The sequence below is a fragment of the Myxine glutinosa genome, chromosome 5 (assembly GCF_964187855.1).
Source record: "Myxine glutinosa chromosome 5, kmMyxGlut1.1, whole genome shotgun sequence".
Lineage (NCBI taxonomy): Eukaryota > Metazoa > Chordata > Myxini > Myxiniformes > Myxinidae > Myxine > Myxine glutinosa.
Genome location: NC_136265.1, coordinates 36,742,330 through 36,758,054, shown reverse-complemented (window position 1 = coordinate 36,758,054; position 15,725 = coordinate 36,742,330). Strand labels below are relative to the sequence as shown.

Sequence of the window (15,725 nt, the reverse complement as noted above, 5' to 3'; positions counted from 1 at the left end):
AGCAAAAGATAGGGTGAAAAGAACAGAGAGAGGGTGAGATAGAGCGGCAGAGCAGGATTTTAGGACCCGTGGGCTGATGCCGTCTGGTCCAGTTGCAGAATCAGAGTCGAGGTTTGACAAAAAAACTCCTCCACCTTGTCAGGAGAGAAGGACACAGAGTCCAGGAGCAGTTGGGTTCGACTGGGAAAGGTGGGAACAGAGAGAGATGGGTTTGGGACTAAGGATTTTGAGGCAAACACAGAGTTGAGGCATTCGGCTTTGTCACGTGCGATGTCAACTGTGTGGCCATTTGAGGTAAGGGAGGGGATGGAGGGGGAACAAACACCAGAAACGGATTTGACCAGACGCCACCAGGATTTGGAGGAAGGAGACAGGTTTGAGAGTTCATTCTTGAGTGTGGAGAGATAGTGCTTCCTGGCACTCCTGAGGGTAGACACACACTTGTTCCGAGCTTGGTGGAAGGAACTGAGATTGCCTTCAGTTGGATTAGCCTTCCAAGAGGCAAAGGCAAGTTGTTTCAGGGCAACTGCCTCACCACAAGATTCAGTGTACCATGGATGGGAGGGAAGGGTAAGACAACTGAAGACGAGATGGGATAAATCTGTGCATGAGAGAGATCAGTTTGCTTTGGAAGAATTCCCAGGAAGAATTGATGTCAGAGGCAGTGGAGATGGGAGACCAATCCAGACGATTGATGGCTGCTTGAAGACCGTCCCAGTCGGCCTGAGTGAAATGCCAGACTCGTCGACGCTGAGGAGGCTCTCTGAGAATGGCCAGAGAGATGTCCACTTTGACAAGCACATGATCAGAAGAACCGATTGGAGCAGAAGAAGAGCAGCAGACATTAGCAGGGAAGTTTGTCATAACCAAAAACCAAAATCGAATCTTCACCAAAATCTTCACCAAAATCGAATCAATTCTTTGGTGTCACACACCCAACCTCTCCACCAAGTTTCGTCCGAATCCGTCCACAACGTTTTGAGATATCCTACTATATGTTGGTTTTAGCCCGATCACTCAATGGTGAAAAATCGCTTAAAAAATTAAATTATTCTCATATCCGAATCCATATTCAGATCTTCACCAAAATCGAATCTATTTGTCCTTGTCCGACACCCAACCGGTCCACCAAGTTTCGTCCAAATCCGTCCACAACTTTTTGAGATATCCTGCTATGTATCGTTTTTGGCCCTATCTCCCAATGGTGAACAATCACTTAAAAATTCTACTAGCCGGATCCGAATCCGGATCTTCACCAAAATCTAATCATTTCATCCTTGTCACATACGCTACATATCTGTCGAATGTCGTCCGAATCCGTCCACAACCTTTTGAGATATCTTGTTCACAGACAGAGGCAAACAGACAAATAGACAAACAGACAGGTGGCGGAGGTAATAAATAGCCCCGAGTGGGCTGACGGTCATCTCTTGAGGTTGTAGTTCAGAACTCTGCTGATTTGGGGGACTTTTCTGGGAGCCCCCCTCATCTCCTGGGAGCCCCCCTGATCCGAAATCGAAAAATCTAAGACCGAACAATCCTGCGGACCATCGAGTAGAAGAGCTGCATCGGCTTTCAGAGCAATTGGTTGGTAAACAAGGGACAGTAGGGAAGTTTCAGGGGGCAACCACCACTGAAAGCCCTGATGATCCGAAATCGAAGACCGAGCGATTGTATGTGCTCCTGCCTTGGATTCATGTGTCGATTTTCAGACATTCCTTCGGGATACAACATGTAAAACTGGTCCAAACGTCAAAACAAAACTCGCTCATTTTAAGTCGTACAAGCTAATGCGACCACTCATTCTTCTGGGAAGAATCCCGTGCACATGCTTGTCACACTTATAACTCACCTAAGTCTTTATAAGTTCATCAAATACTGACACCGTGATTGACATTCGCTGAGGTAAATGTTGATATCTGTTCTGAGGTATAAAAAAGAAAAGAAAAAACAGTTTTAAAGCATTATACGTATCAAACGATACATTTTATGAAACGGAGAAACCCAATACACACTTTGGTGGTTTTAAAATGACAGAATATGTCTTTATTAGAAAAAAAAACAAAAAACCTTGAAGACGACGCTGCTAACAAAATACACCGCCCTAACGCATAACCACGAGTTTAAACTACGTTTACAACAAATATGAAAACTATTTTCATATCACAATGTTAAATATAGAATACTAGCAGAAGTACCCGGCATTGCCGGGCGGGGGAGGGGAGGGGAACGGGGGGAGGGGAACGGGGGGAGGGGAGAAGAGTGGGAGGGGGAGGGGGAGAGGGGAGAAGAGGGGGGGAGGGGAGGAGAGGAGGGAGGGGGGAGGGGAGGAGAGGAGGGAGGGGGGAGGTGAGGGGGGGACCCGACAGAAGTACCCGGCATTGCCGGGCGGGGGAGGGGAGGGGAACGGGGGGGGAGGTGAGAAGAGGGGGGGAGGGGAGAAGGGTGGGGGAGGGGAGGGGGAGAAGGGTGGGGGAGGGGAGGGGGAGAAGGGTGGGGGAGGGGGAGAAGGGTGGGGGAGGGGGAGAAGGGTGGGGGAGGGGAGGGGGAGAAGGGTGGGGGAGGGGAGGGGGAGAAGGGTGGGGGAGGGGAGGGGGAAAAGGGAGGGGGAAAAGGGAGGGGGAAAAGGGAGGGGATGGGGGGAGGGGGAAAAGGGAGGGGATGGGGGGAGGGGGAAAAGGGAGGGGATGGGGGGAGGGGGAAAAGGGAGGGGGAGGGGATGGGGGGAGGGGGAAAAGGGAGGGGGGGAGGGGATGGGGGGAGGGGGAAAAGGGAGGGGGAGGGGAGAAGGGGAGGGGAGAAGGGGAGGGAGAAGGGGAGGGGGTAGGGTGGAGGGGAAAGGGAGGGGGAGGGGGGAGGGGAATGGGGAAAATGGAGGGGGAGGGGGGAGGGGGAAAAGGGAGGGGGAGGGGGGAGGGGGAAAATGGAGGGGGAGGGGGAAAAGGGAGGGGGAGGGGGAAAAGGGAGGGGGAGGGGGAAAAGGGAGGGGGGGAAGGGAGGGGGAGGGGGAAAAGGGAGGGGGAGGGGGAAAATGGAGGGGGAGTGGAGAAGGGGAGGGGGGAGGGGCAGGGGAGAAGGGGAGAGGGGAGGGGAGAAGGGGAGGGGTAGGGTGGAGGGGGAAGGGAGGGGGGACGGAGGGGGGAGGGGGAAGGGGGAGGGAAGGGCATGGCCAGTCAACAATGACGTTGCAGTTCTCATGGTCGGAGAGCAGCACAACAATCGGACATAGTCCTGCATATTCGCAACAGCACGGAGCGGATTTTGGAGACTCACCGATCCTGTGACGTCCTCCAGTACCGGCGTTGCCGGGCGGGGGAAGAGAGGCCCGTACATTCCCAACCCGTACATTCGCCCTCTCGACTCAAGCTCACTCGGACAAAAGCCTCGCACAAATTACACCGTGAAGGCCCAATGGTCATGTCTATGCCACAAATCACGGGCGCACTGAATTGAAAATATATAGAACGCTCATACTCCGTGAAAAGTGAAGCCGCCGTGTCGCCATCTTGGTCAGCACGACTCGACCAACTCGCTTCGCGGATCTCGTTTTGTGCGGCAATAAACTGCTCCAATCGGTTACGGAAGGGTTGTGGAAAGACGTTTCACAGCTGTTTCAAAGACATTTAATTCATATCGCACAAAATCGATACAAAACACGATCGCATAAAAGGTGAAAAAACGTGTGACGTGTGACGGGATGGAACATCACGTGATCGCTCTGAGCGAATCAGTCTGGCGGCGGGAATGGAACATCACGTGATCGCTCTGGGCGAATCAGCGAGCTGCTCTGGAACCAGCTGAGATTAGCGGGAACTTCGCTGAAATGCGCTGAGGTAAATATGAATAAAAAATATGGATCTCGTCAAATATGGTCTCGGCCATGTTCGTCCCAGGCTCAATGGCTATGTCTATGCCAAATATCAAGTACGTGAGCCTCTCCGTTTAGGAGTCTATCGGTAACATTACACACACACACACACACACACACACACACACACACACACACACACACACACACACACACACACACACACACACACACACACACACACACACACACACACACACTGTGTTTTATAGATATAGATATAGAAGATTGTGGTGCTATGCACACACAATTCGTTTGCCAAGAAGGTAGGCCACCACGTGTTGAACAAAACCAAACACTTTATTCTATGCTCGCACGTAAGCACTGGGCGGGCTCGACTTTCGAGCCCGCGTATATATCCCGAGGCCACGCCTTGCCCTCGGGCATGGCCGGTCGACCGAAAGGCGGGGCGTGTATTCCAGTTCCACCCTTAGCCTCATGACTCCTTCGCTCTGGGCGTGGCCCGAGCCTTGCATCCACGACCGGTCGCTCGCGTCACCCACTGGTGCGTGGAATTATGACCCGCTGGCATTGTGTCCGCCACACGCGCCCCCCCAGAATTCCCGTGCACCTGAAGCGTGAGCTTGCGGGGAGGCCGGATGACCCGGCCGAAACGCCCTCTGGCGATGCGTGTAGGGCTGGGGGGTGGCGGGGCGGCGGGGGTGGGGGGTGCCGGGGGTCTGCCCGCCAGGGGTGGCCTCGACGCGGAGGCAGAGCTGCTTGCGGGGGGTGGTCCAGGTCGAGGTGGGCCGGCTTGAGGCGGTCCACGGAGATGCGATCCGGAGTACCGCCGATGTTCACGGTGAAGTGCTTGTCCCCGGTCTCCAGCACGCGGAAGGGCCCGTCGTACGGGGGGCACAGCGGTGCCCGGTGGGCGTCGTGCCGGACAAAAACGTACTCCGCCGTGCGAAGCTCCGGGGCGACGTGTGAGGACGGGCAACCGTGGTGTGTCGTCGGCACCGGGGCGAACCTCCTGGCGGTCTCCTGAAGGGTGGAGCGCTGTTGCGTAGCGGACCAAGGTGCCGTGGAGTAGGGGATGAATTCGCCCGGTACCCGCAGCGGTTGTCCGAAGACCAGCTCCACCGAGGACGCGCGCAGGTCGTCCTTGGGCGCCGTCCTGAGGCCCAGCAGGTCCCAGGGGAGCCTGTCGGCCCAGCTGCCGTCGCGAAGGTTGGCCCGGAGCGCGGCCTTCATCGAGCGATAGAAGCGCTCGCACAGGCCGTTGGCCTGGGGGTGGTAGGCCGTGGTGCAGTGCAGCTTGACGCTGAGCCCTTGCGCCACCGCTCCCCAGAGCTCCGAGGTGAACTGGGGGCCGCGGTCAGACGAGATGTCTGAGGGGGCGCCGAACCGGGCAACCCAAGTGGCGATGAAAGCATGCGCGACGTCAGCCGCAGCTGCCAATGGCACGGCCTCTGGCCACCGGGTGGTGCGGTCCACCATGGTGAGGAGGTGGGGGAAACCCCGCAAGGGGGGCAGAGGTCCCACCAAGTCGACGTGCACATGGTCGAACCGACGTTCGGGCACCGTAAACGGGGCCAACGGGGTCTGGTTGTGGCGGTGGCCTTTCACGCGCTGGCACGCGAGGCACGTCCTGGCCCAGTCGCGGACGTTCTTCCGGAGGCCATGCCAGACTAACTTTGCCGCGACAAGCTTCTGGGAGGCCTTCGTGCCCGGGTGGGACAGGCCGTGGATGGCGTCAAAAACCAGGCGCTGCCAACCAGCGGGCACGATGGGGCGAGGCCGGCCGAGGGAGACGTCGCACAAGAGGGCAGTGCCCGCGACGTCGAATGGTACCTCGGTGACGCAGAGGCCCGTGACGGCGGTCCGAAAGGCCTGGACGTCGGGGTCGGCGGTCTGGTCTGCGGCCATCCGGGCATAGTCGATCCCGAGGTGGGCCGCATGTGCGACGGACCGGGAAAGGCAATCCGCCACTGGGATGTCCTTACCCACGACGTGTCGGGTGTCTGTCGTGTATTTGGACACGGCAGAGAGGTGACGCTGCTGTCGGGCCGACCACGGCTCGGCGACCTTGGCCATCGCGAAAACAAGAGGCTTGTGATCGACGGAGGCCGTGAACGGGCGGCCCTCGAGAAGATGGCGGAAGTGTCGGACCGCCAGGTGGAGCCCGACAAGCTCGCGGTCGAAGGTGCTGTACCGGCGTTCGTGCGGGCGCAGCTGCCGGCTAAAAAACGCCAGCGGCTGCCAAGCACCCTTCACCCACTGTTCGTGCACCGCACCGCATAGTCCGCCGACGTAGTCTGACGCGTCGGTGGTGAGGGCGATTGGTGCATCGGGCGCCGGGTGCGCCAGCATGGTGGCGTTGGCCAAGGCCAGCTTTGCGCCCGCAAACGCCGCGTCCATCTGCTCCGTCCAGGCGATATCACCTTTGCCCGGCTTCCCCCGGAGGGCCTCGTGCAGGGGGCGCAGGAGCTGGGCGACGCGGGGCACGAAGCGGTGATAAAAATTCACCATGCCCAGGAATTCCTGGAGCCCCTTGATCGCGCGGGGGCGCGGGAAACTCCTGACCGCCTCCATCTTGGCCGGTAAAGGGATGGCCCCGTGCCTGGTGATGCGGTGCCCCAGGAAGTCGATGGCGGTGACGCCGAACCGGCACTTCGCGGGGTTGATTATCAGGCCATGCTGACCCAGGCGTTCGAAGAGCGTGCGGAGATGGAGCAGGTGCTCCTCCCGGGACGCGCTCGCGACTAGGATGTCGTCCAGGTAGACGTAGACGAAGGACAAGTCGCGCAAGACGCTGTCCATGAGCCGCTGGAACGCCTGGGCCGCATTTTTCAACCCAAAAGGCATCCGCAAGCACTCGAAGAGGCCGAAAGGTGTTATAACGGCCGTCTTCGGTACGTCTTCCGGTTTAACGGGGACCTGGTGGTAGCCCCGGATGAGGTCCACCTTGGAAAAAATGGTCATTTTCGCCAACCGGGCGGAAAAGTCCTGAATGTGCGGGACCGGGTAGCGGTCGGGGGTGGTGGCGTCGTTGAGCCGGCGGTAGTCACCGCACGGCCGCCATCCGCCGCCGGGCTTGGGCACAATGTGCAGCGGTGAGGCCCATGCGCTGTTGGAGCGCCGGACGATGCCCAGCCACTCCAGCGTGGCGAATTCCGCTTTCGCAACGGCGAGCTTCGTTGGGTCGAGGCGGCGCGCTCGGGCGTAGACCGGTGGTCTGACGGTGGGAATATGGTGTTCCACCACGTGTTTGACGGCCACCGCTGAAAAGGTGGGCCGCGTGAGTGCCGGGAAACTGGCGAGGAGGCGGGTAAACTCGTCCGCTGCCGGAAGCGTAAAGACCAACCTCGCCGGGACGGAACCGCTCAGCAAGCCGCTTGGTAAGCCGCTTGGTGAGCCACTCGGTGAGCCGCTCAGCGAGCTGCTCAACGAGCCGCTCAGCGAGCAAGCGAGCGAGCTGAAGGTTTCGGCCTGGACGAGGCGTCTGCGCTTAACGGTCCACCAACAGCCCATGCGCACAAAGGAAATCTGCACCGAGCAGGGCCATTGGCACGCTGGCGGTGACGAAAGACCATTGGAAGTGCTGTCCTCCGAACCGCAGCGAGAGACGATGCTTCCCGAATGTGCGGATGGGAGTTCCGTTGGCGGCGAGCAAGGCGGGGCCCGCGGCTTGCTTGTCGGACGCGGAGGCAGGGAGGACGCTTACCTGCGCTCCAGTGTCACACAGAAATCGACGACCAGACGAGGTGTCTGTGATGAAAAGGAGGCTGCCGGAATGGCCGACGCTCATGGCCGCAAGTGAGCGCCGGCCCGCTCGTTTCCCGACCCGTCGAAAGAGCATGGCGGGCGGCACGCCCTGGCCTTGCGGCCGAACCTGGCATGATAATAGCACCAGGTTTGCCCCGGTGGTGGCTGCCGCGTCGGTCGTAACGGCGGTGTAGCAGCGGCCACGAGGGCATCTTCGGGCGCTGAAGCCTCCGCACCGGGATCCATTACGACAGCGCCATACGTCGGCCGCGTGTCGCAGGCCTCGAAAAATTTGTCCGCCTCTCTGGCCAGGTCGCGGGGTTCCGTTATGGCCGAACCGGCCAGCGCAAGCCGCACCTGCGCAGGTAGCTGGCGGAGGAAAAGCGCTCGGAAAAGGAAATCTGGGCGTTTGTCTCCAAGAAGGGACAACATATAATCCATCCGAATGGACGGTCGTGTGTCGCCGAGGGCGGGAAGGTCAAGGAGGCGGTCAGCGCGGTCGGCCTCCGTGAGCCCGAACGTGGTGAGGAGAAGTCGTTTGAGCGACGTGTACTTGTGGGCGCCCGGCGGGCGCCGAAGGAAGGACACGACGCTGGCGGCAGTGCCGGGCCCGGGGGCGGCGACCACGGGAAAGTACATGGTGTCATCCGCTGTGATGCTCCGGAGCTGGAATTGGGCCTCGGCCTGCACAAACCAAACATCGGCCTGTGCTTCCCAGAACTCCGGGAGTTTGACGGCGATAGCGTTGGTAGCCATGGCGCGTTCAGGGGTCAGCTACGGCTGAACCAGATGGGGTCACCAGTGTGGTGCTATGCACACACAATTCGTTTGCCAAGAAGGTAGGCCACCACGCGTTGAACAAAACCAAACACTTTATTCTATGCTCACATGTAAGCACTGGGCGGGCTCGACTTTCGAGCCCGCGGATATATCCCGAGGCCACGCCTTACTCTCGGGCGTGGCCGGTCGGCCGAAAGGCGGGGCGTGTATTCCAGTTCCACCCTTAGCCTCATGACTCCTTCGCTCCGGGCGTGGCCCGAACCTTGCATCCATGACCGGTCGCTCGCATCACCCACTGGTGCGCGGAATTATGACCCGCTGGCATTGTGTCCGCCACAAGATAATGTTAAAAAAAAAATGAGCCCCATCTTCCAATGGTAAACAATCCTTCAAAAAATTCCTGGATCCGGAATAATATCCTGAGCTTCACCAAAAACTAATCAATTCTTCCTTATCCCAAGGGCAATCATCCCACCAACTTTCATCCAAATCCGTTCAGAACTTTTCCAGATATCTTGTACACACACACACACACACACACACACACACACACACACACATACACACACACACACACACACACACACACACACACACACACACACACACACACACACACACACACACACACACACACACACACACAACTCCCTGGCAGGAGTAATTAGAAAAATGACCAAGTACGAGTACCTGAAAAACGAATTCCAGAGAACCTGGAAGCTGAGGAGTGCCACCGTAGTTCCAGTAATGGTCGGAGCAACTAGAATGGTAAAGTACTGCCTTGCTTAAATGCTGACAGAGAAACCAGGAAATGTTACATCAAACAAAACCACAACTGGAGGTTTTCCGGTTCAGTGACAATCCTAAAAAAGGAACTTGGGACAAAGATACGAGAACGTCAAAAACATTCCAACTTGGTCCTCGAAATGTGCTCATGGTAAAAAGAAGAGGATACGGTACACCAAGACTACTCTAAAGGAGATCGCAACCAAGGTAAAATAAAGCAGAAAAATGAAACACTCATGTATGTGAGCAATTGCATGCGAGTCGGAAGCCCTGCTTGAACGAGCGAATAAATCAGACTAAACCAGCAAAGTACAGGTTATAATCACATGTGGTATGTAGTGTAAAGTAATGTCAGTTTGTCTTTGAAGCCCAAAGCATATGTGCATTACATCATATATATATATATATATATACATATATATATATATACAGACTTGGCATTTAATATGGAATTTTTTTTTTTTCTTGACTTGGGTTTACTTTCTTAACTCAGTATATCAATCTGGTGAGTTTCTTTTACACTTTGGTAATTTATTTGTTAAAAGAACCATGTCACTGATTGTCTGTCGCAGCAAGAAGTCAACAACAGGATTATATCACAGGTGGCGTGGCAAAATGTACGGACAGGTGCATTTGATGATTAGCTTCACAATCGGGTATATAAGGGTTGTTGCGTTCTGTATTAGTGGAAAACAACTGCTGCACGTCTCCAAAAGTTATTGCCGCTTCCTCTGGAGATGGTCTGTCAACTCGACAATGCTGTTTGTCATGGAGTGGTGGCTTTACGAAATTACGGCATGAAACAGCGTGCTATTGCTCGGCAGTATGGCATCACTCAAGGTCAGGTGTCAAAGATCCTGAAACGAAATGCTCAGAGGGGTGTCCCTACTCCAATACCGAGGCCAGGACGTCCCCGCAGAACCACAATGAGGGATGATCGCCAGCTGCACCGGTTAGTCCGCAATGGCCGTACCAAGTCAGCTAATCGGCTTAGGGCTGAGTGGCAGCAACTGACAAATGTGCCTGTATCCAGAAGGCTAGTCAACCAATGACTGGTTCAAGCAGGCTATCGTGCCAGGTGTCCCCTGAGAAAGCCACACCTGACCAGTCAACACTGCCAGCGCAGATTGCAGTGGGCCAGAGAGCACCGTCAATGGCAGCCAGGACACTGGAATCACGTGATCTTCAGTGACGAGTCTAGATTTCTGGTCTATCGTCAAGATGGCCACGTCCGAGTGTGCAGACAAGTGCATGAAGCCTACAACAAAGATTGTATAGTGCCAAGAGTCCAAGCTGGAGGTGGTGGGGTGACCGTTTGGGCTGCTTTTCATGCAGGGGGCAAAACTGACCTGGTTGTTCTGAATGGAAACCTGAACCAGTTCAAGTACAGGGCCATTCTGGAAGAAACATTGCTTCCATTTGCTCGTGCAGCCTTTCGAGGAAACTTTGTCTTCCAAGATGACAATGCACGGCCTCATCATGCTCGCATGATCCAACACTTTCTTGCTGACCGTGGTGCAGAGCATATGGAGTGGCCTGCCATGTCCCAGGATATGAATCCGATAGAGAACTTGTGGGCAGAATTAACGCGTCAAATCGACCACTTGGACCAGCAGCCGACCTCTGTGCGTGAATTGCAGCAGGCTATTGTCACTGCATGTCAAGCGATTCCTGTCCAAACCTTGGAAAATCTCCTGAACAGCATGCCTCAACGTGTACGTGCTCTCCTGAATGCTCGTGGGGGTTACACGAAGTACTGAACTGTAATTTTACTGTCCGTAATCCCAGTCGTAATTTAACTTTTGTTTTTGTTAAAAAAAAATTTGGCTAATGTGCAAAATAAAGAGATACTTCTGGAAAACGTACAGAAGTTTAACACAGTACTGTCCATGAATTGAGTTCGATATCAGTTTACATCACTTTCAAGGATCAATTTATTTGTTTCGAAATGTAAAATGTGGTGTTTGTTTCTTTTAAAGGTCACATTAACAAAATCTAGAATAATTTCAATATAATTCCAATGAACTTTTGGTTATAAGTCATCTTGAAAAGTGAGTTCACCCCCACAAAAAAAATATTCCATATTAAATGCCAAGTCTGTGTGTGTGTATATATATATATATATATATATATATATATATATATATATATATATATATATATATATATATATATATATATATATATATATATTGTTGCGGTTTTGAGTTTGTACAGTGAGTTTCATAAAGGTTTAAAATTTCCACCTCATAGTCACACCAGCAACATGCAGCCTCGCGATAGTATAGTTATGTCTTCGTATTTGTAAGCTTAGTCCTTTTCCATTGTTAGTTCTGCGTTGAGCAGAGCCAGGAGAATAAGCCCTACTTCTACCGACTTTCCAGCTACCCTAGCCTCATGCCCCTTTGCGCTAACCTTGGTTCATTTTGGGCGAGTTAACACGAGGCAGGCTAGGAGGGTCGGGGTGGAGCCGAGGGCAGAGCGGCAGAAGCGCTGACGGTAAGCACGAGCCGCCAATCAGGGCTCAGAGGTGGTGGCGGCAGCGTTGCGTCACAGGGTGTGGTGAGAAGGTTCAAGGGGGTTCCAGAATGTTCGGGGGGCATAGCTATATAACCCGCTGCACAAAGCCCTCGAAAGAACTCGCGAGAGAGGGACGTGCACCAAAGGACTCGCGCGGAAAGGATTGGTGAAAGGACTTGCACTCGATAGGACTAGTGCGGGAACACTTGATGAGTAAAGGACTCGCGCGCACTGACCAACCAGCTTGGAGGGATCGAGGAAGAGGAGTTGTGAGCATCCAAGAACTGTACAAGATACGCGGGTGAAGCCCGACGCGCATGAACCAAAAGACGCGCTATTAATACATGACGCTCGGTTGAGTTTGAGGCGGATCGCTATACAGTGCATTAAGTTGCGCGAGTGAGGAAAACGGCTGTGTAATCGCCAGCCGCGCTGAGAGTCCCGCCCTTTGCCGTTCCACCTCATTATCTGCTTTGTTCAGGAGACGCGCTACGAGGTTCCTGCCATCGCCTGCTGCCATCTTCGCGGGACGTGCTGGGACCGTGGAGAGCCGGACGGGGCCGTCTCTGGACGACCACGTCGACGTGTTGGCTGAACATCTACCCATCTGCAATTCCCTGTGTGAGTGTGAACGGGCCCTAGTCCGGGGAATAAGATAAGATTGTCTAAGGCTGCTCTGTGTCTCTGTGTCCCCGATCATTGTACATACGGGTGGGAATAATTAAACCTGTGTTCTTCCTTTCTTCCATTCGATCGTTTCTGTGGTTTCTTCATTGGCTAAGCGTGGTACGAATAGGATCGCTCAAATCAGGTTCCACTAACTAAGACTACGTGGTACTCAATCCGCTCGGAGTACTTAACCACACGTGGCTCGTGCGAGGCTTGCTTCCTCGGTTCCAGGGCGGCGCAGGGAATTAGGTACGAGTGAGAATTGGTCCTGAGACCCTACTCTGCATTTGTCCGGAAGGGACGTATCAAGCCCAGGTTCCGCCAAGCCCAGCAAGAACAAGGGGATTAATCCCCCCTTGGTAAGGGGAAGAAGGGCGGCGTAGAACCGTAACAATATATATATATATATCTCTTCTTCTTGTTCTTATATTATTATTTATATTATATTATTATTATTATTATTATTATTTATTATTATATTATCTATATTCTTCTTCTTCTTCTTCTATATTTATTATCTATAAAAAAGAACGTTTTTGTTTGTTTGTCTGTACACGTTAATCTCCTGAACGGTGAAAGATAGGAGGAAACCTCTGAGATAGGAGGCCTCAGAGAGCTCTTTTGATCTAGGCATGGTGACGCCGCACACTTCAACAACAAAGAGCAAACCAAACTAAATGGCTGAGGTTTAAATAAGACAGGTACCTCCAAGATCCTCTCGAACAATGTTCTAATCATTTGAACCTGAGCTGGTGCACCTGATTCTAATTTTAGGCATTTGAAGTGGTGATAAATGTCGGGGTGTACTTACTTTTTCCACATGTGAAATTTGCATTTATGTTTATTTAAATTATACAATGGACTACAAAATGTAAATGTTTCATGATATTTGTTATATTATATCACCTTTATATATCAATATTGTTGAAATGAAGATCAAATAGCTGTATGTTGAAATATGTTGAAAAAGTCAAACTTTACATGGGGTGTACTTACTTTTTCACGTGATTGTGTATATATATATATATATATATATATATATATATATATATATATATATATATATATATATATATATATATATATATATATATATATATATATATATATATATATATATATATATATATATATATATATATTGCGCAAGTTCTTACTCAAGTATTGCATCATGCAGTGGCCGGAAGCAATTCTCAGCATGCAAGCTTGCCCTGCATCAAGGAAGCACTGAGGTTAAATTAAACAGGAGGGAGAACTGCTTTGCAATACATGTCCCTACCAAGTTTCAGTTCAATATGTTTAAGGGTGAGGGGGAAAAGTCTGGAAAATTGACCTGATATTCTTTTAGTCCAAAAAGGCCATAACTGCGTGAAAAATTGGCGATAACGCCCCAAAACTCAAACTTGTTCTGTAACTTATCATGATAAAGCCATATATCAAGTTTCAGTCGAATATGTTCAAGAGTATGGGGAAAAAAGTGCAGAAGATCAAATGGGGGGGGGGGGTATAGGGGGGGTACAGGTGGGGGGGAGGGGTACATGGGGGGTACAGTGGGGGGTACAGGTGGGGGGGGTGGTACAGGTGGTACGGTTGGGGGGGATACAGGTGGTACGGTTGGACGGATAGAGAGCAAACCTATGGTTCTCTCCACGTAGGGGACTCATAAATAACATTGCGGCTTCTTTTTCATGGAAACCAAATATGATCTAAACCCAAGATCTATAGCCAAGCATACATTTGTTGCTGAAAAAGGACAATTCATTCATTCAAGGGATAAAGCACCAGCTGTGGGTGTCTGATTGAAAGAAGCCAAAACAAAACCCACCTTGTACTTCCTGAAATAAAAATAACTTCCGACGAAAGACAAGAGCAATTGGGATTCTTAGACAACAACTGCCCCAACTTCAACACCATTGTTACTTAGCCGTTGACATTCCGGATGGGATTATGAATGAATGAATGATTACGACCTGTGGTGGCGAACAAAGGAGGGCCACATAGCGCTCACGTATGGACCGACCATCTTGACTCCTCATATGAACACTAAAAACAGGGCATGGCAACCGAACATAGTGCGAGTACCAATATCTGAAAAAGGACGTCAAAGGAACCTGCAATCTGAGTGAGTGCTGGCACGAGTTTCTGTGATTGTCGGAGGAACTGGATTGGAAAAGCAGAACCTCACTGACATAGCGAAAGCAATACCAGGAAATAATACAACAAACAGACAGCAATTGGAGACTGCCGAGGTTCACCGAGGATGCGTTAAGGGGCCATTGGAACAAAGATACCAGAAGAGATCAAACTTTGGTGCGAAAGTAGCTCCCCCGGCTCTGTCTGTGCTCTGTCCCCCAAATATTCCTACAGGTCGCACAAGATCTGCCAGCAACCCTCTTATGGTTAAACTGCCAAAATCAAGACTTTCTGCTCACCGTCACTCCTTCATTCCTCTTTTCTCCCGCCTCTGGAACAAATTGCCCCACTCCCTTCAATCCCACTCCCTCCCTCCAGGTCTTTAAAACAGCTGTTCACCACCATCTCTTATCTTCCCCCGTCCAAAACCTTGATCTTTTCTACCCCCGCTAATTTCACCCCAGATCCACTTTTTTGAAATACCGACTTCTTTCCTGGAAGTTCTTGCAGTGCCTATGTATTTTATACCTCTCCCCCCTCCCACGCATCCTCCCCCCAAGCCCTTTCCCTCCCACAGATCTCCCGATGTCCCTGCTCTCAAATTATGTGTTTGTGCTTCCCCTTCTCTCCCCATATTGTCTACCGCTCCCCTTATTATGTTTTGTGTGTCTGTTTGATTTTTTTTTGTGTGATAAATGTTAGCTCTTTCACGAGCCTCGATCTTGTATACAAAAAAGAAAAAAAAAAGTATCAAAACAACAAAACCCAGATCCTCAAAACTTGATCATGGTGGTGGTGGCTCGTGTGCAGCCACCCGGCTGCTGGTTGCATCATTTTCAGTGGGCGTGCCTGCCGCTGATGCAATGCCTCTCTATAACCAGTCTGGAAGGATGACAGGCTGGGTCAACCCCACCTGGCGTTAATTCATTGATCATGCTAAAAGGAAGAGAATAATTTGGGCCCTGGGCATGGCACATTTCCACCTCCAGTCCCCCTCTAAAAGATATTACAACCAGCGTAAGAAGAAAGAAGAAAGAAGAAAAGGAAAAAAACTTGTGCGTGTCAGCAATTAAATGTCAGTCAAAAGCTCTGATTTCACAAGTGAATGGAGCAAACTCGCAAAGTACAGGTTAGAATTAATTCATTTATTTATTTCGTATGCAGCCTGTGGCTGCTGGTTGCATCAAATCTGGGAGCAGGAATGTGTCGCTGATGCAGTGCCCCCTGGAGGTTATAGCAGGAATTTGTACAGTTCCGGCGA

General features: G+C 52.1%; 2 protein-coding genes across 8 annotated transcripts in view; one reads left to right on the top strand and one right to left on the bottom strand.

Annotated features, from left to right (window-relative positions):
* Positions 1-15,725, top strand: part of DHRS12 (dehydrogenase/reductase 12) — a 275,332-nt gene that overhangs the window by 68,392 nt on the left and 191,215 nt on the right. The window lies entirely within an intron of this gene.
* DGKD (diacylglycerol kinase delta) overlaps positions 1-15,725 on the bottom strand; it is a 193,300-nt gene that overhangs the window by 148,989 nt on the left and 28,586 nt on the right. The window contains exon 1 of one of the 7 annotated variants that reach the window (XM_078777890.1): positions 9,047-9,148. The exons of 5 other annotated variants lie outside the window; for them this stretch is intronic. The gene's annotated coding sequence lies outside the window, so the exon portion shown is untranslated. Of the gene's footprint in view, positions 1-9,046; positions 9,149-15,725 lie in introns of those variants that run through there. One more of the 7 variants, XM_068117350.2, reaches the window with a different exon arrangement.